A 25,866-nucleotide genomic window follows, 5' to 3' on the forward strand; every position below is an offset into this window, starting at 1 on the left:
AGTACAGATCTTACTTTAATCCCAATATTTTTCCCAAACACTTAAACTATTACCCCAAATAATTTACTGAATAACTAGCTCTTTCCCTTAAATGTCATTTCTTATTATGTATTGAAAATTAATTGCATATATATATATATATTTTTAAAAATATCTTCCAAGAAACAGCTATTCTTATATTTTACTACTACATTGCCTTAATTATTATGGTGCCATATATTTTCATAACTGGTAATGAAAGTCCTTTTATTATTCTTATAAAATTTCAAAGTCAGTTTTTTCTATTAGAATTTCCAGTTATAGGGGCTGTGGAGAAAAGGGAACCCTCCTGCACTGTTGGTGGGAATGTAAACTGGTACAGCCACTATGGAGAACAGTTTGGAGATACCTTAGAAATCTATACATAGAACTTCCATATGACCCCACAATCCCACTCTTGGGCATCTATCTGGACAAAACTCTCCTTAAAAGAGACACATGCACCCGCATGTTCATTGCAGCACTATTCACAATAGCCAGGACATGGAAACAACCCAAATGTCCATCGCCAGATGATTGGATTCGGAAGAGGTGGTATATATACACAATGGAATACTACTCAGCCATAAAAAAGAATGCCATAATGCCATTTGCAGCAACATGGATGGAACTAGAAAATCTCATCCTGAGTGAAATGAGCCAGAAAGACAAAGACAAATACCATATGATATCACTTATAACTGGAATCTAATATCCAGCACAAATGAACATCTCCTCAGAAAAGAAAATCATGGACTTGGAGAAGAGACTTGTGGCTGCCTGATGGGAGGAGGAGGGAGTGGGAGGGATCGGGAGCTTGGGCTTATCAGACACAACTTAGAATAGATTTACAAGGAGATCCTGCTGAATAGCATTGAGAACTTTTTCTAGATACTCATGTTGCGACAGAACAAAGGGTGGGAGAAAAATATAATTGTAATGTAGGGATAACCTGACCCCCTTGCTGTACAGTGGGAAAATAAAAAAAATTTAAAAAAAATGAATTTCCAGTTATACTTTAGAATTACCATATCAAGTTAAAACTATATTAACTTAGGAGTTCCCTGGCGGCTTAGTGGGTTAAGGATCCAGTGTTGTCACTGCTGTGGCTCCAGTTGCTGCTGTGGTGTGGATTCAATCCCTGGCCTAGGAAATTTTACATGCTGTGGGCACAGCCAAAAAAAGAAAAAAAACTATTGAGTTGTATTGAATGTCTAAATCGATATGTCCAAATCAGGTCCAGTGTAATAACAAAGGGCCTTTGTATAGGAAAGAGAGAGGCAGAATAGTTAGAAGCAGAGAAAGAGATGATAGAAACAGGACAGAGAGGGATTTGATGATGCTACACTGCTGGTTGTGAAGGTGAGGGAAGGGTCTGCAAGCCAAGGCAAGCAGGTGGCTTCTAGAAGCTGAAAAAAGCAAGGAAATGGATTTCCCCCTAGAGCCTCCACAAGGAAAGTACTCTTGATTTTAACCTAATAAGACCCATGTCTGACTTCTGACCTTCAGAACTGTGAGAGAATCCATTTATATTGCTTTCAGCCTCCACATTTGTGGTAATCTACCATATCATAACAGCAATATCAAACAAATACAGAGATAATGGACACGATTATACTAAACTTTCAAGAACATAATATGCCACAGCTTTTATGCATATCTCCTTCCTCATCCCTCAAGTGTTAGTTTTTAGTATGAATGACCTATATTTTGTGTGAAGTTTAATGCTAATAATTTAGACTCCATAAATGCTATTATTATTATTATTATTATTATTAGGTCCATTTTTTCTTTTTCTAGGGCCGCTCCGTGGCATATGGAGGTTCCCAGGCCAGGGGTCTAATCAGAGCTATAGCCGCTGGCCTATACCGGAGCCACAGCAACATGGGATCCGAGCCGCGTCTGTGACCTACACCACAGCGCATGGCAACGCCGAGTCCTTAACCCACTGAGCAAGGCCAGGGATCGAACCTGCAACCTCATGGTTCCCAGTCAGATTCGTTAACCACTGCGCCACAACAGGAACTCCCATAAATGCTATTATTAATGGGATGGGATATCTTGTCTTATTACATTTTACAGTTATTTAATGGTAAATAAGAAAGCCATTGCTACTTTTCTTCATGTATTTTTTCCCCAATTGTTCTGATTTTAAGCCTTTTTAAAAAATTCTGCTTTTATTTGTATTACTTTCTGCTTTCTTTAGGTTTGTTTCAGGCTTAGGTTTTGTTTATTATTTAGTTGAATGCCCAATTCATTAATTTTGCTTTTTTTTCTCATTTAACATTGAAAATGGTTGGTATTAAGATTTGCTTCTGATTGCTTTTGCATTGTCTTGTGTTTTGATTTGTAGTGTTCTTTTAATTATTTTTAAAGTATTCTCTAGTAAAGAGTTTTAATTGACACTGACTGGAGATTTATTTACATGAGATATTTTTTGTTAATGTTACTTAAAAATTTAGTTTACTTCTGTTTTTTTATTGTATGTGTAAAAAGGACATATAATTTTATATTTTTGAAAATGATAGAGAATTTTTTTTAACCTGTGAACTAATGTTCATCCATTTCATAACTATTCTATGATCTCTTGGATAGAAGTTAATATTTTTCATTTGGTCAATGTCAATTAAATATACCGTATTAAGAAGATAGTACAGTATCTCAGATCTCTTTGTTATATATTTTCCCTTTTTCATTTTCAAATTTTGTGAGTCATTTTACTATAGAGTATAGCTAGATTTGTTTTTAGCCCAATTGAATTTTTAAAGGTAAGGAGACCTGAGTTAAAGCAGTAGAAAATGAACTTGACCAGGTGCATTTGAGAGAAATTTTAGAAAGTAGAATTGACATCACCCGATGACTTTGGTTGCTGTGGGTAAAAAGTCAAGGATGACTTCCAGTCTTCCAGCTTTCACAGACGAATGGGAACATCATTATATGGAGTGGGTAAACAGATTTTTGCAGGGTTTCTTAATGATTTGTTTAAGGTGCATATATAACATGCAGGTTGAGCATATCTAGTAGGTATCAAATGAAAAGATTTGGAGCTCAGGCATGTGATAAAAGCTTGGGTTTTATTGACAGGCAGAATTTTTCCTTTTACATGCTTGCCATTTGAGGTTTATAAGAAATAGACTGAAGATAAAAGGTGCAGAAAGATTCATTAGTGGAGGATAATCCTGGATCATGAGCAGGATAGTGAGTCTAAAGCAGAGGTAGAGTGTTTGTCTCACAAAGGAGAAAAGTTTTTTTTTGGGGAAAAAAAGAATATTAGCAGGAAAGTAAATAAGGGTGCTTTTTCTTGTCTGGGAGAGCAGAAGAGGAAAGGGAGAAGTTGTGTATTCCTATTTGTCCAAGTCCTTTAAATTATGGTGGGATCCCTGCTAAATCTTGCTGCTCACATACTGTCAAAGAAAGACTCATACATTACCTGATAAATGAGGAATCTGAGGTATGCACTGGAGGTTTGCTCTCCTCAGCTTGGCTCTCCTGCTATCAGAGGTGAGATTTCTGTGCTTAATTTCCTGGTTTTGAGTGTGATGTAGGGAGGTCTCTATGTTGCTTCTCTTTTCTAAGAGCAGATGAAGCGATGTCAGCTGATGAGGAAATAAAACAGAGGTAGAGTGGTAAATTTGTTAAGGTAGTGATAATTTGAAATTAAAAAGTGAGATAGAGAGTTTGAAGAGAGGACAGGATTTTGTGAGCATTCTTCAAAGTCCAACTGGGAGCAAGGTGACTTGGAGAGCAAGGAGTAATGTTATCTCCAGAAGTATTCAGAGACCTGGGAACAAGTTCACACATTGAACCAGTGACTTGCATTATTTATGGTCATCCACACAGAAGGTATCGCAGTAGGTCAAAGGACACAGCCCAGGGACGTAAGGGTGCTGGGAGAATTATATACTCTATGGATCAACTTTGTAAGGAAATGGACATCCAAAAATGTACACAGATACTAATGGTACTTACATACTTAATGAATTCTCATAAGGTGAACATAACTATGTATCCATCACCCAGATTATGAAATAGAGAATCATCCACATAACAGAAACACCCCGCTACAACATACCCCTATGGTACTATCCTCTCTGATAACAGTCACTATTCTGATATCTACCACAATAAGAGATTCATGTATATCTGACATTTTTATATTGGATTGTGAAATTCATTTTTGATGTTGTATTGTAGCAATAGTCCACACTTGCTTATTGTTGTGATTATATTAATATACCTAATACTTAGCCTATACTTTTTGGCACTTATAAATATTGCCCTATGAGCATCATTGGGTTGCATACACATACAGTTGGGGAGCATAGGTATATATCTAGGACTGGAGTCATGGGATGTATGTATGATCAGTGTTAATGAATACTGGCACTTTTCCAAAGACCATGAGAGTAGCAGTGCATGAGAGTTCTTATTGCTTTACACCCTCAGCAACAAGAATTTTAGATATTCTGGTACATGTATAGTGGTATCTCATTGTGATTGCATTTCTTTTTTTCTTTTTCTTTTTTTTTTTTTTTTTTTTGTCTTTTTGCCTCTTCTAGGGCCGCTCCTGCGGCACATGGAGGTTCCCAGGCTAGGGGTCGAATCAGAGCTGTAGCCACTGGCACACGCCAGAGCCACAGCGACTTGGGATCCAAGCCACACCTGCAACCTACACCATAGGTCACAGCAACGCTGAATCCCCAACCCACTGGGCAAGGCCAGGGATCGAACCCGCAACCCCATGGCTCCTAGTCAGCTTCGTTAACCACTGTGCCATGACAGGAACTCCGTGATTGCATTTCTTATATTGGCCATATTGTTGTATTGTGTTCTACCTGTTCAACTTTTGCTCATTTTTCCATGGCTTTTGCATCTTTTTACTGATTTGCAGGTGTTCTTTATATATTTTGGACATCAGTCTTTTGTACAGTATGTTTTTCTATTGATATCTTTTCTCAGTCCAGGGCTTACTATTCCCATCCTCTTAACGGGCTTTTAATGAACCCAGATTCTAAAAATGGCCCGATTTATAATACTTTTCTTTTTTTTTTTTTTGTTATATTTTAGGGCTGCACCTTTAGCATGTGAAAGTTCCCTGGCTAAGGGTCTCATCAGAGCTGCAGCTGTTGGCCTACACCATAGCCACAGCAGCACAGGATCTGAGCCACATTTGTGACCTACACCACAGCTCGTAGCATTGAGGCCAGGGATGAAACTTGGATCCTGTTAGGGTTCATAACCCACTGAGCCACAATGAAACTTCCCATTGTGGGTTTTTTTTTTGTTTGTTTTTTTTTTTTTTTTTTTTGTCTTCTGTCCTTTTAGGGCTGTACCTGCGGCATATGGAGGTTCCCAGGTTAGGGGTCTAATTGGAGCTGTAGCCACTGGCCTACGCCAGAGCCACAGCAATGCCAGATCATAGCCGCATCTGCGACCTACACCACAGCTCAAGACAACTCCGGATACTTAACCCACTGAGTGAGGCCAAGATTGAACCCTCAACCTCATGGTTCCTAGTCGGATTTGTTTCCGCTGCGCCACGATGGGAACTCCCCCCGCTTTTTTTTTTTAGTTCTTTCAAAATATTGTAGCATTAAGTTACTGATATTTTTAGATTTTTCATTTATGTTTACTAGAGACATTTTCCTGTAGTTTTCTTTCCTTGAATGTCTTTGTTAGGTATGTATATAGGATTTTATTCAACTCATAAAAAGTTGGAAAATTTGTCTCTTTTATATGAACTCTGGAAGAGTTTGTGTGAGACTGGTATTTTAAAAATTTGGTCCTAGAGATAGATTTCTTTTTTTAGGAAGATTTAAAATTATAAATTCTATTTCTTACTGTGTTGGTTATGTTAGATTATTTTTTCCTAGGGTTTAATCTCTTTTATTGATTGTGTGAAGTTGTTCATAAAACCTAATTTTTGTCTTTTTAGTACTTGTGGGAGTTATAGTGTTATGTTTTAATTCCTACTATTAGCAGTAATTGTTCTTATGCCTTAGTGCTGTTAGTGCCTAAGTTTAATTAGTTTTTTTTGTTTTTTTTTTTTGTTTTTTGTTTTTTGTCTTTTTACCATTTCTTGGACCGCACTCGAGGCATGTGGAGGTTCCCAGGCTAGGGGTCGAATCGGAGCTGTAGCCACTGGCCTACGCCAGAGCCACAGCAACGCGGGAATCCGAACCGCGTCTGCGACCTACACCACAGCTCACGGCAACGCTGGATCGTTAACCCATTGAGCAAGGGCAGGGATCAAACCCGCAACCTTCTGGTTCCTAGTCAGATTCGTTAACCATGGCGCCACGACGGGAACTCCTAATTAGTTTTTTTTAAATGAAGAAAACTTATAAAAGAAAACTTATAAAAGTTTTAATTTTGTTGATTTTGGTTTTTTGATTATTTTTTCATTTCATTTATCTCTGCCCTCATGTTAATTATTTCCTTCGTTTAACTTGTTTTGGGTTTAATTGCTGTTTTTAAAAAAACTCTAAACTTTCCAAAGATGGATATTTTGATCATAGTGTTTCAGCCTTTTGTTTTAGATGTGTTTAAGACAGTATGTTTTTCTCTAAGCACTGTTCTGGTTACATTCCACAAAATTTGATACTATCTTCATTGTTACTTAGATCTAAATATTTTCCTTTCCCCTTGCGTGTTTAGACCTTTTTTGGCCCATAGCTTATTCCCAAATGATGTGTATATGTGTTTCTTGTTGTGTTTCTTCTTTGTTTTGATGCCTAACTTAATTCCACTATTGTCAAAAACACCCCATCTAGTTTTTAAAAATATTTGAAGCTTGCTTTATGAACTAATATCTTTCAGCAAATATGGCTAAGATATTTGCAGTGTTTTAGATGTGAAAACAAAGATGACTTTTTATACTGTTTTGTTTAGATCATTTATATTTTTTCTGATTTTTGTTTTGCTTTATCTTTGTTTATTAATAAAATCTATTTATTAAAAACTTTATTAAAATAAAGTCCCTCACTGTAATTATGAATTTGTCTCTTTCTCTTTTTAATTACGTACTTTGAACCCATTACACCAGTACAAACTTAGAATTTTGTGTGTTCTGGTGAATTGACTCTTTTATTTTTATTTATTTATTTATTTTTTGTTGTTGTTGTTGTTGTTGTTTTTGTTGCTATTTCTTGGGCCACTCCCACGGCATATGGAGGTTCCCAGGCTAGGGGTTGAATCGGAGCTGTAGCCACCGGCCTACACCAGAGCCACAGCAACGCGGGATCCGAGCCGCGTCTGCAACCTACACCACAGCTCACGGCAACGCCGGATCGTTAACCCACTGAGCAAGGGCAGGGACTGAACCCGCAACCTCTTGGTTCCTAGTCGGATTCATTAACCACTGCGCCACGACGGGAACTCCTGACTCTTTTATTATATGATTTTGCTCTTGTATTTATGGTAATACATCTTGCCTATTTTGTTGTTATTAATCTAGCAACACTATCTTTATTTTGGATAGTGTTTGCATGATGTTTATTTTTTCATCCTTTTTCTTTCAAAATTTCTGTGTCATGTATTATTTAAAATGTCTTTTTTATAAAAGGCATATATATTAAAAAATTTTTTAAACAAGTCTAATGATCTTAGTCATTTAATTGTGGTATTGCATTGTTTTAGCATTTAAGTACTAATATATTTTTGATGTAATGCTGGATTTGATTTGCTAATATTTTGAGTATGTTTCTGTCTATGTTTATGAATAATATTAGTTTGAAATTTTCGTTTATTGTAATCCTTTCTCAGAATTATGCTGTTCTCATGAAGTGTATCGGGAACTACTTCTTTCCCTTCTGTATACTAGAACAGTCTGTATAGAATTAATTTCTTTCTAAAGTGATAGAATTCTCTTATGACATGATTAAGGCCTAGAATTTCCTTTCTTAGAAAGATTTTGACTACCATAAATCTCATTAATCCATATATATTTTCAGGTCATGTATTTCTTTTTGTGTTTAGTAATCTCTTAAGCATTCGATTCATTTCATCTATGGAGTTGAATTTATGGGCATACATTCCCCCCCGCCTTTTTTTGCTGCATCCATAGCATATGGAAGTTCCCAGGCCAGCGATCAGATCTGAGCTGGAGCTGCAAACTATGCCACAGCTGTGGCAATGCTGGAACCTTAACCTATTGCACCCAGCAGAAACTTCTTTATAATATTCTTTTATTATCCTGCTAAAATCTGAAGAGTCTTTAAAGATAATTTCTCTTTCATTGCTAATATTAGTAAATGTGTCTACTTTTGTTGTCATTTTTCTAGAGGTTAACCAGTTTTAAAAATTATTTTCTTTTGGTTATCTTGATTTTACTGTATTATTTTTTGGTGTCATTTTACTTGATATCTGCTTGTATCTTTATTAGTTCTTTTTCTTTGCTTGTTTTGGGTTTAGTTTGTTTCTCTTTTTCTAGTTTCTTAAGGCAAAAGCTTAGCTAATTGAGATGTTTCTTTTTTCTAATTGTGCATTTATTGATATGAAATTTATTCTAAATTCTGTTTTAGCTGCATCCCACAATTTTGATGTATTGTGCTTCATTCATTTAATTCAAATTATTTTCTAATTTTCTCTTTGAGTTCCTCTTTGACCCATGGGTTATGTATAATTGTGTTGTTATTTTCAAGATATTCAGGTATTTTCCATATATCTTTTGATTATTGATTTCTAGGTTAATTCTCCTAGAGTAAAAAAATAATTTTGGATGGTTTAATTATTTAAAAATTATTAAGGTTTGTTTTATGGCCTAGAAAATGGTCCAGCTTATGAAAGCTCCAATTGTGCTTGAAAAGTATATACACTCTAATTTTTCAGGTAGAATATTCAACAAATATCAGTTTGATCAAATTAATTGATGGCATAGTTTAGGTGTTGTGAATCCTTCCTAATTTTGAATTGATTACTAAAAGAGAAATGTTGAATCTCCACCTGTAAATATGCATTGTTTATTTCTGCTTATATTATCTCATTTTTGTTTTATATACTTTGGAGTTATTTGGAAAGGTACATGCACAATTTGTATTAATAAGATTCTTGGTGAATTGGATATTTTATCATTATGTTCTTCCCTTATCTCAGATAATATTCTTTGATCTAAAGACTATGGCTTTTTTTTACTGTTGAACAGTAGTAAAAGTTCTAAAGCTCCACCTTGCCTCCTCTGACACCACCTCAGCCAGAGTGTCAACAAACACAAGGAGATGTCATAAATGTTATATTTTCAAGTAGCCATGGTAAAATTTCTTCAGTGTGCAATTACAAATGCATTTGAAATAAATGAAAAGATATAATGTCTTAGCAGAAAATTTTGAGCTAAAAATGTACAAGTTTCAAAATTAAAACTTCAGTGGGTAAACTCAATATTGGAATGTAGAGAAGAGGAGAAAGAATCAGTCAACTTGATTGCTTTAGATGCTGTGAACTCCAATTTTTGTCTTCCTAGTGCTGTGACATTGTTTACAAGTCTATTGGTTTCTTTCCCTATTAGCAGCCACTCATTTATGGATTCTCACCCTCTTTCCCAACTGCTCCCAAGAATCAGCATGTGCCCCAAGAGGAAAACGGGCATATAGATTGTTATACTCACCTCAATTAATATTACTTGTTTGTGATGTTTTAGCCTTTAAAGTCTTGGCTGTGTTAAGCTTGAAATACCTGATTTTGTTTGTTTGTTTCCCTAAGTGAGAGCATTGGTCTGCTATAAACCATTTCATCATAACAAGAAGCAGAGGTTAGGTCAACATTTTCTTAGTGCAATCTACCTGACTGCAATAAAATATGGAGGCATTAAGCATTGAATGTGTCTGATTTTATATGATACAAATCATTATATGCGAATCATTTCATACTGCAGTCTTCATTAGAAGCCTACTGAATGCTCACCACTGTGATGCTATGGCTCTGTAGCTCATACACTATAATGCTAAACGTAGTTCCCAATCTCTAGAATGCTATATGTGGCTGGAAGGCTAGAAAAGGAAAAATACTGGAATTAAATATTAGAACTCTGAAGTATTTCCTAATAATTAGAGGGGAAAATGGAATCTTTGCAAAGAACAAAGTTTCTTTTTTCATTTATAGTCTTAAACATAATTAAAATTAATATCATTAATTGGCAAATAATCTAAAATCATGTGGCACTTGATATGATAAATAGATGACAGCATTACCTATGAAATATACTTGTTAAAAATGTTTAAGAAGAATCTGACAACTTCTTCTGGCCTATTTTCCTTTTACATAAATTTCAAGTGGTAGATGAACATTTTAAATTATAACATGGGGGTACTAGCGGATGAATCTAGGTTATGCAGCATTATTAAAATCCTTGGTTGAGTATTTTCAAAAAGATTTTTAAAAGTGAGGGAGGAGTTCCCTAGTGGCCTAGCAGATTAGGACTCAGTGTTGTCATTGCTGTGTCTTGGGTTTGTTCTCAGGCCCAGGGACTTCTGCATGGCATAGGCAGACCAAAAAAAAAAAAAAAAAAAAAAAAAGTGAGTGAACATTTCTTGACCCCTCCCCCAAAATGTCTAAAGACATGTTACAATCAAATGCCAAATACAAAACATGAATATTAATTAGATCCCATACTTCAACAAAACCAGCTATGTTGTTTGGGAAAATTACACAAATTTTAATATACACTTGATTTTAGATTATAGAATCATTCTAACTTTTCATAGTTATGAAAATGGTGCTGCAAATATGTAGAATATATTTATTTTTAGGAAGTGTATGCTGATGTATTTAGGACATCTACATTGTTACATCTACAAATGATTTTGAAAAAATTTAGCCAAAAATAAATGACAGGAAGTTCTTGATGTGGCACAGGGGAAACGAATCTGACTCATATCCATGAAGATGTGGGTTCAGTCCCTGGCCTTGCTTAGTGGATCAGGGATTGGGTGTGGCCATGAGTTGTGGTGTAGGTCACAGATGTGACTTGTATCCGTAGCTATGGCTGTGGTATAAGCTAGCAGCTGTAACTCTGATTCAGCCCCTCGCCTGGGAACCTCTGTATGCTGCAGGTGTGGCCCTGAAAAGCAAAAAAAAAAAAAAAAAAAAAAAAGGAAAAGATTGAAAAAAAAATGTCAGTTGAATTTGGGTGGTGAATATATAGGTAATTACTGAACTATTCTTTTCCTTTTTTTATAAGTTTAAAAATTATAAGAGAAAGCTGAAAAATATTTTACTGTTGGGCACTGCCAGCTAATCAAAGGTAGCTATCAGTGTGAGCTAAACTGATCAATGAAGACTTCATTGAGGATTTGGGAATTTGGGTTGGGCTGTCAAAATTGGAGCAAAGTGAGGTAGATTGAATAAAAGAGGGAGGTCATGCTTGAAATGGAGTAATATAAACAAAAGTCAAGAGATTAAGATGAAAATGGCATCACTTTTGAGTTGCCTTACTTTACGGTCATTCCTGGGAGCTCTTTGCTAAGGGTGATAAAGCTGGCCCTCTGAAACTTTATTGTTATGCTATAGTAGTATCCATTTTCCCTAAATAAGAGGTTCCATATTCAGTGGGAGAATTTTGGAGGATTTTATTTAAATGTCTTATTTTAAGTACTATGAGTCATTCATTACACTATTTGCCAGTTCCCTAAAGTTTCTATTTTAAGGTTCATTGCATTTCTCAGTTCAGAAGTGTGTTTCTTATTTGTAGAGTGACATGGGAAAAGTACACTTTCTCTTGTTCATCTTTGCTCTGTTATTCCCTACAAATATTTAAGAATCATAATGCTCTAATCTGTTTATATAATAAAAATTCTCATTATTTCAGGCTTTCTTGCCTCACAAAATATGTTAAATTTTCTTAGTGAAACTTATTCATGTTGCTCAGTCATATTACCTATGACCCCTTCTGCCTTCTTTCTCAAATTCTTCTGTATCCCAGTTCCAAATAATCATAATGATAGCTCTGCACTCAGTCTCTTACCTTCTGAATAATAGCAGCACCTAGCACTTACACTGTATTTGGTTTTCCATTTTCAAAGTGCTTTGCAATCAGTGACTGGCTGAGCTCCCTTAACCGTGAAATTTATTTCTTGATGACAGAAGGAACAAAATCTTGGCATCTGGCTAGGCCCACTATTGCCACCATGGAGCAGGGAGAAAATCAGTACAGTGGATGGAAGAAGAGGTTAGGGGTCAGGAGATTCGTGTCCTATTTTTGACTCTGCGCTTGACTTATGCACATCCTGGCTTAAGGAAGCAATTGCTCACTGTAAATTTTACCACCTGTAGGAGAAGGAGGATGGAATCCACATTGAAAAGATGAGAAGCTCATCTGTCACAGATAGGATGCCTTGAATTTGTAGTGGGACTCTGGTACCTGATAAAATTGTTAACAGAGGGATATACGGAGACTGTTCTTTCTTGATGTGGTATTTTCTATTAAAAGATTAACTTTCTGAAATTATATGATGAGTAAAAACAGCCTCATTACATTCATTTCCTATATTCTTCCCTTCTTTAAAAGTGAATAAGTCCAGAAAAAAATAGAAATAACACAAGGATAAACCCAGTTAGTGACATTCAATAAACTATATACTCTTTTTATATGTCAGTCATTGTGATAATTTCTAATAATTATAAAACTAATGAGAATTTCTAGTGTAATATATCATAATACTTTGTGACCAAACTGACAGTCTCCCCTCATCTAATTTTGAGTATTTTTTCTGTTTTTAGTGCAAATGGCAGGTTAAATTATGAAATATCTATTAATACAGAAGAAATTAAGACAATGCAGAAGGAGAGTAGATAATGGCAGTATTAGTGACAATAATTTGGAAAAAGCCAATTGTGTTTACCTAGATATCTGTTTTGATGTGCATATTAATATCTATTTCCTTTTTTATGACAGATGTTATTAGAGTTAGAACATTTATCATGTATCTGAGTCTTTCCTTCATGCAGGAAAATATCTCATGCACACATTTTGGTTGGCGTATTCTGTTACAGAAGGGCAGATGCCTAATATTAATAAGCACGATGATGTTTATTTGATTTCTCATAAAATTGAAAGTAATACCTTTTCTGAAGTAGCTGAAAAAAGTAAAATCATGATTTAAGGAATTCTAAAGAGAAAATGTGAGACGAATTTTGGAACCGGGAGGAAATCATTCAGTGATTTCATGTTAGTCAGAAAACACAATTATATAAACCCATGGAAGGTGGCTTCTGCCCCTTTTCTCTCCCTATTTTTCAGGGAGAGGCTATTTTATCAGACCAGGGGGCATAGAATATATATGTTCCAACTCACACCGAAGTCCCATCTGGGAGGGGGGCTTCCAAGATCAATTAGTGAAATTATTAGCTATCCAGAGTGGAAGTTTTCATATCCCTGTCTTGACATATATATTTCTGCTCTGAAGTGGTAACTAATATGAAATAGAATATTCCAATAAAACCTGAAAAATTAAGGAGAACCAAATGTTTCCATTTATTTAAATGTCTGATACATTTATAACCATGGCCCATCAACCAATGGCTGAGTCTTCAGATTCTCATTTCAAAACAGAACAAGTATCGAATTGGTGTTTGGGCCAGATAAAGGTAAGAACAGATAAACTCCTTCATGTTTTCACTTTCATGGTTTTGTAGTTATTCATGACGTAGTGATTTTGGAGTGAAATCATTGGAGAGAATTATTGTTATCGTTTGCCCACTTTATTCTGTCAAACATTTGAGCCCAATAAGAACAGTGCTAAACATCTTTATCCTTGATCACAAAAATGATAGGTTTGTTTCTTATATCCCATATAAGATTAGTAAAAATTAGCAAATTGTGCCTAATTTAGAAATTGGGGGAATAAAGTAAACTACTGATTTGCTGGTCCTCAAGATTCAGTGGGGGAAGTGGAATATAGATTGAGGCCTCTTACTTTTCCTACCACTATCTGTTAATTTTGGTAGTAAATCACACATTCCAGAAAAATAATACGTAGTTGTACTCATTTGTTAGTGTTTGCATAAGAAATGATTTGACTTCACTGGATATGATAGAGAAAACTCTACTGATAATGAAAAAACTAATGCAATTTAAGAAAACTTGCAATAATGCTTTCCTCTCCAGTTTTCTTGATTTTTGCTAATGCTATAAACTTTGGGGTATTTCTTTAAGCAGAAAATTTAAGTGCTAAGACAAAATAAGTCTTCATACTTTTATTAAGTATAAATGGTTGATATGGCTGCTCTCTCATAAAAGAATTTCACAAGTATCGTGTTATGTTGCTGAAACTTGTTTTGAAAGAAAAAAAAATTCCTACTTCAAAACACATAAGTATATTCAAACCCCGCATGGCCTTTCTCTGCACTTTAGCATTTCCTAAATCTTGAGTAACTCTGGCAAGGATTCCAGCCAGCCTTCAGTTGGACTTCTGTGGACTGTGGCCAAGAATCAGTGCACCATCTTAACCATCACGCTGAACTTGAATGGTTCAAGTTCATAAACAATGAGCAGCAGAGTCTTGGCTTGAGACATTATCAAATATTTTAAGCATAAGTAGTTCAGTTTTGTGACCCTGAAATTAGTTTTTTTATTTTTCTGAACACTCAAGAAGCAATATTTAATGTAGGGTAAAAACCCAACATTCTTTCAGGGGTTCGTGAAAGATATGAATTCAGGACCTAATGTAGCCAAGATCTGGGAGAGGCAGAATATGCTAAAGGCCAAGGAAATCAAACCTGGTGATTCATAGTTCTAGACTGTCTTTATTCACACTGGTAAGACATCATGAATGGATGCAGAGCCATAAAATGGACCAAACAAGACACAGCCTATGTTTTAACACAACAGGTCTGTACTCATTACTGCATTTATGAGAAAGTTAGAAAAAAATCAACAATCTTATATCCTCCAACAGATGTTTATGTGTTCTTAAAGAGGACAGGCTTTAAAATCAAGAATTGGAATATCTTGACAAAGTTTTTCTACATAACACTTCCCACTAGATACTTGATAAATGGGAATAGGGAGAACTCATAAGAAAGTTTACTTCTAAGTAAAAAGAATAATAAGTACCATTTACCCTTACCAAATTTATAGAAATTTTATATGTAGCTTGGCTATATATGTATCTGTATCAGAATGTTAGTATTGTAGGTGATTATCATTTTTTTTTTTTTTTTTTTTTTTTTACTCTATAGTAGTGTTCAGATTATTGGGTCAAAGGGACCTGGAATTGAATCACTGCTCTGCCACCTACTAGCTGTGTAACTTGAGTAAAAGTCAAACTTTGTATAAGTTTTCTCTTTTTTTTTTTTTTGTCTTTTGTCCTTTTAGGACCACACCTGTGGCATATGGAGGTTCCCAGGCTAGGGGTCTAATCGGAGCTGTTGCTGCCGGCCTATGCCAGAGCCACAGCAATGCTAGGTCCCAGCCATGTCTGCCACCCACACCACAGCTAACGGCAACGCCGGGTCCTTAACCCACTGAACGAGGCCAGACATCAAACCCGCAACCTCATGGTTCCTAGTTGGATTCCTTTCTGCTACGTCACGACAGGAAGTCCAATTTTCTCATTTAAAAAATGTTAAATAATTATAATAGCTACTTCATAAAGTAGTTGTGAGAATTAACGCAATAATATTAAGTAACTAGGATATGCAAGTCATTTAATATATGTTACTTATCTTTAGTATAGCTTTTATCTGAATTTTTATAAGCATGTGCTTATTTTATAAAATGGAAACCCCAGTAAGAATTAATCACTTAAAACTCCTGTGAACATTCATTGTTTGTTTCATTAGTGGAAACCGCCAAACTCAGTTTAATACGTCATTTCTGTAATGAGTAATCATGCACTCGCTCACTCATGCATACTTAGTTATTTCTTTTTAAATTTTATTGTAGTTGATTTCACAGTGTTGTGTTAAATTCTGCTGTACAGCGAAGTGACTTGTTATTTGTATTCTTATATATATTCTTGTTATACATACAAACTCATAATTTTTCATATTTTTCACAAAGGCTTATCACAGGATATTAAATATAGTTCCCTCTGCTATAGTAGAACCTTGTTGTGTATCCATCCTATATATACTATTTTGCATCTGCTAATTCCAAACTCCCAATTCTTCCCTGCCTACTATCCTTTCCCCCTTGGCAACCACAAGTCTGTCCTCTATGTCTGTGAGTGATTTTCTGTTTCGTAAATATGTTCATTTGTGTCGTGTTTTAGATTCCACATGAGTGATATGTTTATGGTATTTGTCTTTCTCATTCTAATTTTCTTTGCTTAGTATGATAATCTCTAGGTCTATCCACGTTTCTGCACATGGCATTATTTCATTCTTTTTTACATCTGTGTAGCATTACACTGTACATACCACATCTTCTTTATCCATTAATCTATCAGTAGACATTTAGGTTGTTTCTATGTCTTGGCTATTGTAAATAATTCTGCCATGAACATTGGGGTGCATGTACCTTTTTGAATTAGAGTTTTCTCTGGATATATACCCAGGTGTTAGATTGGGGGATCATAAGGCAACTCTAGGTTTTTAAGGAACCTCCATACTCTTTTCATACAATGGCTGCACCAGTTTACATTCCCACTAACAGTGTAAGAGAGTTCTTTTTACTTCACACCCTCTCAGCATTTATTTATTTATTTATTTATTTATTTATTTGTTTATTTATTTAGTCTTTTTGAGGGCTGCACCCATGGCATATGGAGGTTCCCAGGCCAGGGGTCCAATCGGAGCTCTAGCCGCCGGCCTATACCACAGCCACCGTAATGCCAGATCTGAGCCGTGTCTGCAACCTACACCACAGCTCACAGCAACGCCAGATCCTTAACCCACTGAGCAAGGCCAGGGACTGAACCCACAACCTCAGGTTTCCCAGTCAGCTTCGCCTCCGCTGTGCCACTACGGGAACTCCCTTCTTAGCATTATTTATTTGTAGATAATTGAATGATGGCCATTCTAACTAGTTTGAGATGGTACCTCATTATAGTTTTGGTTTGCATTTCTCTAATAATTGGCAATGTTGAACATCTTTTCACTTGCTTATTGGCCATCTGTATTTCTTCTCTGGATAAATGTCTATTTAGGTCTTCTGTCCATTTTTTAATTGGCTGTTTGTTTCTTTGTTGTTGAGTTATATGAGCTGTTGTTATATTTTGGAGATTAATCCCTTGTTGGTTGCATCGTTTGCAAATATTTTCGTCCAGTCTGTTGGTTGTCTTTTTATTTTGTTTATGGTTTCTTTTGCTGTGCAAAAGCTTATAAGCTTGTTTATTTTTGCTTTTATTTCTATTGCCCTGGGAGACTAACCTAAGAAAAGTTATGATTTATGTCAGAGAGTGTTTTGCTAATCTTCTCTCCTAGGAGTTTTATGGTTATCATATCTTATGTTTAAGTCTTTAAGCCTTTTTGAGTTTATTTTTGTGTATGGCATAAAGGTGTATTCTAACTTCATTGATTTACATGCAGCTGTCCAACTTTCCCAACACTGCACACTGAAGAGACTATCTTTTCCCCGTTGTATATTCTTGCCTTCTTTGTCGAAGATAATTGTCCATAGGTGTGTAGGTTTATTTCTGGGCTCTTTATTCAGTCCCACTGATCCATTTGTCTGTTTTTTGTGTCATTACCACAGCATTTTGATTGCTATAGCTTTGTAGTATTGTCTGAAGTCTGAGACGGTTATGCCTTCTGCTTTATTCTTTTTCTTCAGGATTGCTTTGGCAATTCTGGGTCTTTTATGGTTCCATATAAATTTTAAGATTATCTTTTCTAGTTCTATGAAAAAATGTCATGGGTAATTTGATAGATATTACATTAAATCTGTAGATTGCTTTGGGTATTATGGCCATTTAAAAAATATAAATTCTTCTGATCCAAGAGCATGAGATATCTTTCCATTTCTTTGAATCATCTTCAGTTTCCTTTATTAATGTTTTATAGTTCTCAGCACATAATTCTTTCACTTCCTTGGGCAGTTTTATTCCTGAGTATTTTATTCTTTGATATGATTTTATTTGTTTACATTCCCTTTCTGATAATTTCATTGTTAGTGTAAAGAAATGCAACCTATTTTTGTATGTCAATCTGTGTCTTACTACCTTGCTGAATTTCTTGATCAGTTCTAATAGTTTTTCTGTGGTGTCTTTAGGGTTTTCTATCATGTCATCTGCATGTAATGACAGTTTTCCCTGTTTCTTACCAATTTCAATACTGTTCATTTCTTTTTCTTATCTGATTGCTGTGCATACTTGATTTTTTGTATCTTGATTTGGTACTCTTTCAGTTAGATTATTTATTCTTCTTCATCTGTACATACCTACTAATATTAAAAAATTTTAACTTATGTTAAATTGAAACATTCTTTTATGTATGCATAGAAATAAGTGTACATGTACTTATATGTAAATATCTTTCAAATCTTTCCTAATTAAGACTATGAAATAAAGCCTTAATGTAGTTAAAGAACATTAAGAATTATTCCATAATTCAAATGTAATTTAGGAATTATTTCCATTTAATAAGCTCCCTAGATTTATACACAAAACTTTCCCCCAGAACAGGCTGATGCCATATGTATTTAAATGTTATCACCATTTGGCTGAAGCTTACTGCACAAGGAAAGCCCATTTCACAGTCTATTCACACCTGACTTTATGGCACTTCACCAAGGAAGGTAAAAACAGTTTAGACATTCACAATAAGAACCAACTTGAACCTTATTTAACTCCCAAACCTTCTAAATTTCTTTAAGGCTCAGATAATTCCCACAAAGTCTTGCCTCACTTCCTTCCTACACTCACCACCTGCCCTCTGGGAAATCAAGCCACCCACTTACTAGAAGAAACAAACATTACTTATTTGTTTCAATACAATTCAGAGTTTCCCACATTTTAGGAAAACTTAGAGAGAGGGATAAGATTTTGTTGTAAAAATAGTAACTACCAACAATACCTAAGTGAGATAAATTAGGGTATATATTTAATATTTGTTTTCTATCCATATTCAAACCTTTGAGTGCCAGTAGACAAAAAAGATAGATGGATGGATGGATGGATGGATGGATGGATGGATAGATAGATAGATAGATAGATAGATATGGAAAGAGAGAGAGATAACATGAATTATGACATAGTTATAGGGTTGATTTTCATGCCTGGCTTGGAAGATTGTATCTTATTTACTACTCTTAGGAAAAACTACTTTTTATGTACTCAATCTACTCATATAATTAACAAAAAACACATTAACTAAAAGCCATTAACAAAAGCTAAATAGAAGTATAAATTTTGTCTAAAGTACTCAGTGGCAAAGAGAATGTTATACAGATACTTTCTAAATAATAATTCTAAAATTACACCTTGTGCATATTTGTGGGCATTTTTGTTTTACCTTATGCCCTTATCTGAACCACCCTATGATTCTTGCTAAATAAAGCATATTTATATAGAAATAGGATATATTGAAATGTAAACCCTTAAAAATTTTGAAGGCAGGAAGACAGTGGTGAAATAAGTCATCATATAATATCCAGAATGCTTAGACTAAAAATGAAAGGATCAGTAATGAGTCCTTCACCTTGATCTAAACTTTCATGCTTGCTCTGATCAGAAATCTACCCAATATTCTGTGATAATCTGTATGTGAAAAAAAGTCTGAAAAAGAATGGATGTGTGTATATGTATAACTGGACCACTTTGTTGTACAGTAAACATTATCACAACATTATGGATCAACTACATATCAATAAAACTTAAAAATTTTTAAAAATAAGTGAAACTGATTAATGACAGGACAAACCCTGACAGAACACCTATTTGTAAAGGGAATTCACAATTACATAAATGCAGGGCTTAATCGTAAGCACCACAAGATCAACTACTAATATACTGTGTTGTCTCCACAGGATTGGTTTAGCCACAAAAATATATTCTTACTTTGGAAATCTTTTTGCCAATGTATGCCATATGGATGCATTCCCAAAAGATTTTGTCTATTTGGACCAAAGGGTATATAGTCAGTGTCTCAGAGGACGGACATAATCACAGGGGGAAAAAAAGAAATGTATATGTATACATTTGGTAGAACTCATAAAGGAAAATGATGTAAATAAAAAAAATAATATTTTTTCTTTATTAATATTTCTTACCTGAAAAATTAATTTGTTAAATCAAGATCAAAACAAACAGCATCTGATGTGCTGACCATATCCAATTAAATCAATGACATTATCCCAAACACTAGGACTGAATTGCAGCAATGATGCCTGTGTGTATCTCTACTTTTCCATGTCTGAGAGTGGGTGTCATTTTTTTCTTGAGTATTGAATGGGTAATGGAGCCTGGGATTTTTGACCCTGGGCTGTTTATAAAGCAAATTAGGGAGTGGGGGAGAGAAGAAGAATGAGATGAGTCTAAATTTTTGGGGGGTATTATTGGCCAGATATCAAGTATAATCTACTTTTAAATAGTTTGCATTTTCTGGAAGAGAAAACAGGATGCCTTTTTCTCTCAGTGGTGCCTTGTTAGTGTTTCAGTGCTCAGTGCCTTGTTTTGCTGATGCTATTATCAGAGAAAGAGGATTAGCCAATCCTCTTTTTAATTCTTTTTTTCCTTTTCAGGGTCCTCCTAACCCCTTTCACCAACCCTAGATCATAAATGGATTAACTCAATCTAAGATGAAGGTGAAGAACTACTTCACCAGAGCCTGACAGATTGAGATGGTGGACTTTCCAAATGGTTTAGGGTAAGTCCATACCACATTTTTCTCTTTCTCTACCTGTTTTGCCCTAGACTTGTGGTTAGCACTGACATGTTATGGCAAAAGAAGTACTGGAGCAAGTATAAACTAGTCATCATGTATTTTGCTATGTGCACCTAATCAACGTTGGGTGATTGTCTCAAATATCAGTAAGATTAGTAAATCTTTGTATTGTTTCACTTTTTAATGCATCTTTAATTGAACTTTCTTGCTTAAATGTTCATGGATTGAAGAAAATCTCTGTTTTTAAAAACACTTTGAGTATTTCCTGGTTACATTTGTCATTGTTTTTTGAAAACACTTTTTTTTTTAAATTCTTTCAAACAAGGCTTTTGGGATAGAAATGCTTATAAAACTGTAATCGTAAATGCAGTAGTATTGTATATAAATAACCATTTCAATTAAGGCTCTAACTTCCTTGTTTGTTGGGGTGAAGAAGAAGCTATATTTTAAAAATACGTTAACCTAAAATCTTTCACACTGATTTAGAGACTGTAAATTGCACTAATAATGTTCTGTTGACCATTTTATTAAAGCAAAAGCAAAAGCAAACCTTCACATTACCAAACCACGTATTTCTTATTTGAAAGTGTTCAATGGAGTTAGTGATTTAGGCCCCTTATTACTTAAGTCGAGTGCTGAGTATATTGAAATTTGTATAATTGCTAAGTGTTGTATGGTTGGAGCTGTGATGTTGCCTGAACACCAAGTGTAAATACCACCTTACAAACCAGAGGCCAAATAATAGGGAAAAGGAAGTTTATTTATAATGGATTTTTACCCGTTCATTTTTATATTGTATTTAATGTAGATTTTTGGTTCTTAAAGCTTTACCTTCTACAAATGACTATCTCCATTTAATTTATTAATTGTTGTTATCATGAACTATCATAATTGTGTTTATTATTTCCTATACATATTTTTACAAAGTAATGATGACATGATTGTGCTGACTCCCAAGTACCTCAAAATGTACATTTGTCATTTACCACTCATTTTTGGGACATCGTCTTTCATCAGCTGAATTAAGCTGTACCTTTCATTTTCTCACCATTGAATTGTGGTAAGGTCTTGTGACACAGAAACATTTTAGAGTGTTTGCTGTCTAATACTGTTGCTTTATTTTTCATGTTTCCTGCTCATTAGCTAGAGCATGAATTGGTTTTTCTATTTTAATTAACGGTCTGACATTAAAAATAACTTTTATTTGAAGTAATATTCATCTTACAGGTTTTAATAAGTTTGCATATTCTATTTGTAACCTATTCAGAGAAACTTTGCATCAGATTTATTTGTCTTGGCTTCTTAAAATTGTGATATATAAGGAAGTGTTTCAATAACACACATATTGAAATACATTGAAACTTTTCCTGACAAATATAATTAAAATTAAGATAGTCTTGTCATCAAATTTAAGTTTAGAAGTGGGTCAAAGAAGCATGATTAATTTAATAGAAGATACATAAATGGATATATTCTAGATTTAGATAAGTAAGATATTTTAACATAAATTTTTCAACACAACAGCCCAAATGTATGTGTATTTTGCAGGTAAAATAGCATAAAAGTAAACTGACACTACCATGACAAGTAAACACAATTTTGTTGAGTGATCTTGGAAAAAAATATTTACAGATATTGTATATTTTAAGCTGTCAAACCATTTTTGTTTTCAAATAGCATCTTAGGCAGATCCTTAGTACTTAAAGGAAATAAACTTTAAAATGGCTCTGTTTGAAATAGGATGGGTGGTTCAGAGATACAGATGTTTAAAAACCATCCTGTTCTCTGGGCTCTGAAGAGCAGACTTAAAAAACCACCTAATTAGAGGAATGGCCAAGATGGTGGAGTAGGAAGACCCTGAGCTCACCTCCCCTCACTGGCACACCAAATTTCCAACTATTTACAGAACAACTGTTGATAATAATGACCTGAAGACTATCAGAAAAGATCATCTGTAACTAAAGATAAAAATAAGGAACCACAACAAGACAGGTAGGAGAGGTAGAGACATGGTAGAGTTGAGACTCATATCCCTAGGCTGGAAATGCACAAATGAGAGAATAATTACAATTGCAGAGGTCCTCCCCAAGGAGCCATAGGTCCAAGCCCTACATCAGGCTCCTGCTCTAGGAAGATAAGCCCCCAGCATATCGGGCTTTGAAGGCCAGTGGGGCTGACTTTTGGAAGAGCCAGAGGCATGAGGAAAATAAAGACTCCACTCTCAAAGGACACATGAAAAGTTACATACTCCAGAAAGCAGGGCAGAAGCAGTCATTTGAAAGGAGTATGTGTCAGACCCACTTGCTGATGTTAGAAAGCCTTACAGAAAGGCAAAAGTCAATTGGGACTCACTTTGGGGACATAGACACTGATGGCAGCTATTTCGAAGAGCTAATCCTATTACAAGGACATTGATAGTGATAAGTGTGATTTTTAATTCTTTCTCTAGCTGATTAGTGATAGAACCTGGGCCTACACACAAACTGGTTGGCACCAGACCTGGGATGTCCTAGGCTAAGCAGATAACTGGGCAGGTACACAGTCTCACTCACCAGTAGGTCAGCTACTGTAGGACCCTCTAAGTCCCCAGCACCTGAAGACCTGGCCCCACCCACTAGAAGGCCCAGGACCTGACTTACACCCACCCGTGAGCAAACACCAGTACTGGGACCCCAAGCCCTTCAACAAGAGACTCCTGGACCTTGCTCTGCCCACTAGTGGGCTGTCACCAGCTCCAGGAGCCAGGGGCCCTGTAGTCAGAGATCCCAGGACCCATGTTCCCTGTGGATTGCCACTAGCACCAGAACCTGGTCTCACACAATAGTGCTTAGGCATTAGCCCTGGTACCCCCTGGGTCCATCTCCACCCACCAGCAGGAGGACACCCAGTCCTGAGACTACTGAAGCACTGCAGCCAGCCATGTCAAATCCCAGCCCAACCACAGCAGTCTGACACCACTCTAGGGAGCCCCGGGCCCTAGGACTATCTACTAACAGACTGACACCTTGAGCTCCTCAGCCAGTGGGCCTGGGATCTGGGCCCACCCACTGCCTAGTGACCCAACCCTGCCCACCAGCTAGGCTGACAATCAGGATTGAGACTCCTCTGGCTATGCAGCCAAATGTGCTAGGACCCAGTCTCACCCATCTATGGCCAGCAGCCTGTGCATAAGGCTGGGCCTGGCAACCACCTGGACTGAGAGGTAGCTATACCTACCGTTGTATCCACAGCAGTCAGCCTGCCACAACAAAAAAAGCCCACACAGACTAAATGGAACACACCCCTAGAGCACATAGATCTAGTGGCCAGAGGAGAGTGCAGTGCTGAACCGCATAAGATGTCTTCTACATAAGGTCGCTTTGCCAAGATCAGGAAAGATATTTAACCTACCAAATACACAGACATAAAAACAACAAACTAGGCAAAATGAGGCGATAGAGAAATATGTTCCAAATGAAGGAACTAGATAAAACTCCAGAAGAAGAACTAAGTGAAATGGAGATCAGCAGTCTACCTGATAAAGAGTTAAAGGTAATGGTCTTAAAGATGCTCAAAGAAGAATTAACAATCACAGTGAGAAGTTTAACAAAGGGAAAACATCAAGAAGAACTAAACAGAATTGAAGAGTATAATAACTGAAATAAAAAATACAATAGAGGAAAATCTTTTTAAAAATCCCATTTAGATTCACATCAAAAAGAATAAAATACTTAGGAATAAATCTAAGGAGGTAAGACATTGATGAAGGAAGTTGAAGAAGACAGAAACAGATTGGAAAGATATATCATGCTCATGGATTGAAAGAATTGTTAAAAAGACTGTATTTCCCAAGGCAAATTCATAGATTCAGTGCAATCCCTCATCAAAGTAGCAATGGATTTTTTACAGAACTAGAATAAATAATTCTGAAATGTGTACAAAGAACAAATCTGTATCACATGCTCTGGTTTCAAACTATACTAAAAAGCTGCAATAATGAAAATGGTATGTACTGGCACAAAACCAGGCACACACACATCAGTGGAACAGAATAAAGAGCCCAGATATAAATCCATGCACCTATGGTCAGTTAATCTACAGTAAAGGAGGAAAGAATATACAATGGAGAAAAAAAAGAATCTTTTCAACAAATGGTGCTGGGAAAACTTGATAGCTACATGGAAAACAATGAAATTAGAACATTACCTCACATTATATACAATATAAAGTTTTATGCAAAAATAAAGTTTTATATTTTAAGATCTTTAAAAATTAATATACCACAAGACATACTTCTCTGATAAAATAGTAATTATTTGCTCTAATTCAATAGTTAGCTTCAACAGTTGCATCTACAGAATCCCAAAACATGATTCAAATTATGATTTTATAGTGTAGAAATGGGAAACTGAGTATCACTCTGAGAAAGCTGTTTCATATTTGGACACTTCTAATGTTAGATTTTTGGGGTAAGGATTATTTGTTTCAATGAGATATTACAAAGAGTTAGCCAACTTTAGTATATTTTCACCTAAAAATTAGTTTTGTCAATCATCTGAATGTTCCTTATACTGCTTCAAATCTTAAATTTATGAATATTTGCAGAGATCCTTGTATGACATATGTACAATCATTTTAATTGTGGAAAGGGCTTAACTGACTGCAATAAACTTGAAAACCATTAAAAGACAATGATCTGAACCAGCATCATATATAATGTATCCTTGCCTAGGAGTATGCGTTTTGCATTTGAGGTTTCAGACCTGGCATTGTTTGGTTTGGAGTTATTGACCTCAAAGTGACTTTTTGAAACCGTGTGACAGCACACAAGTGATATAGAGTTTACTTGAACAGCTATTGTAAATTACCTGTGCTTTTTGTGAATGTAAGACCTGTGATGTGATATTGAAAAAGTTACCTAAGATTGGCTGCTTGTTTTTAAACACTTGAAGCACATGTATTTCTTTCTTAGTAATATTTTCTAAAACCTCTTTGAGATCCATTTATTTTATTTCTCTGCCATTAATTAATCCATTGAACTAAAATGAACGTGTCTACTCTGTGCTAGGCACTGTTCTTGAAATTGGGGATATGGGGGTGAATAAAACTGAA

The 25,866-nt window shown here is 35.4% G+C and overlaps 1 long non-coding RNA gene across 1 annotated transcript in view; it reads left to right on the forward strand.

The window, feature by feature from the left end:
* The window catches only part of LOC146395954 (uncharacterized), a 52,629-nt gene extending 27,770 nt beyond the window's left edge, over positions 1-24,859 (forward strand). The window contains exon 2 of the long non-coding RNA XR_014829459.1: positions 20,633-24,859. This is a non-coding gene — a long non-coding RNA (uncharacterized LOC146395954). The remainder of the gene's footprint in view (positions 1-20,632) is intronic.
* Positions 24,860-25,866: the final 1,007 nt, after the last annotated feature.

The sequence above is a fragment of the Sus scrofa genome, chromosome 15 (assembly GCF_054392235.1).
Source record: "Sus scrofa isolate SSC_HxYL_T2T_F1_AM1 chromosome 15, Sscrofa_HxYL_maternal_Yorkshire_Landrace_v2.0, whole genome shotgun sequence".
Classification (NCBI taxonomy): domain Eukaryota; kingdom Metazoa; phylum Chordata; class Mammalia; order Artiodactyla; family Suidae; genus Sus; species Sus scrofa.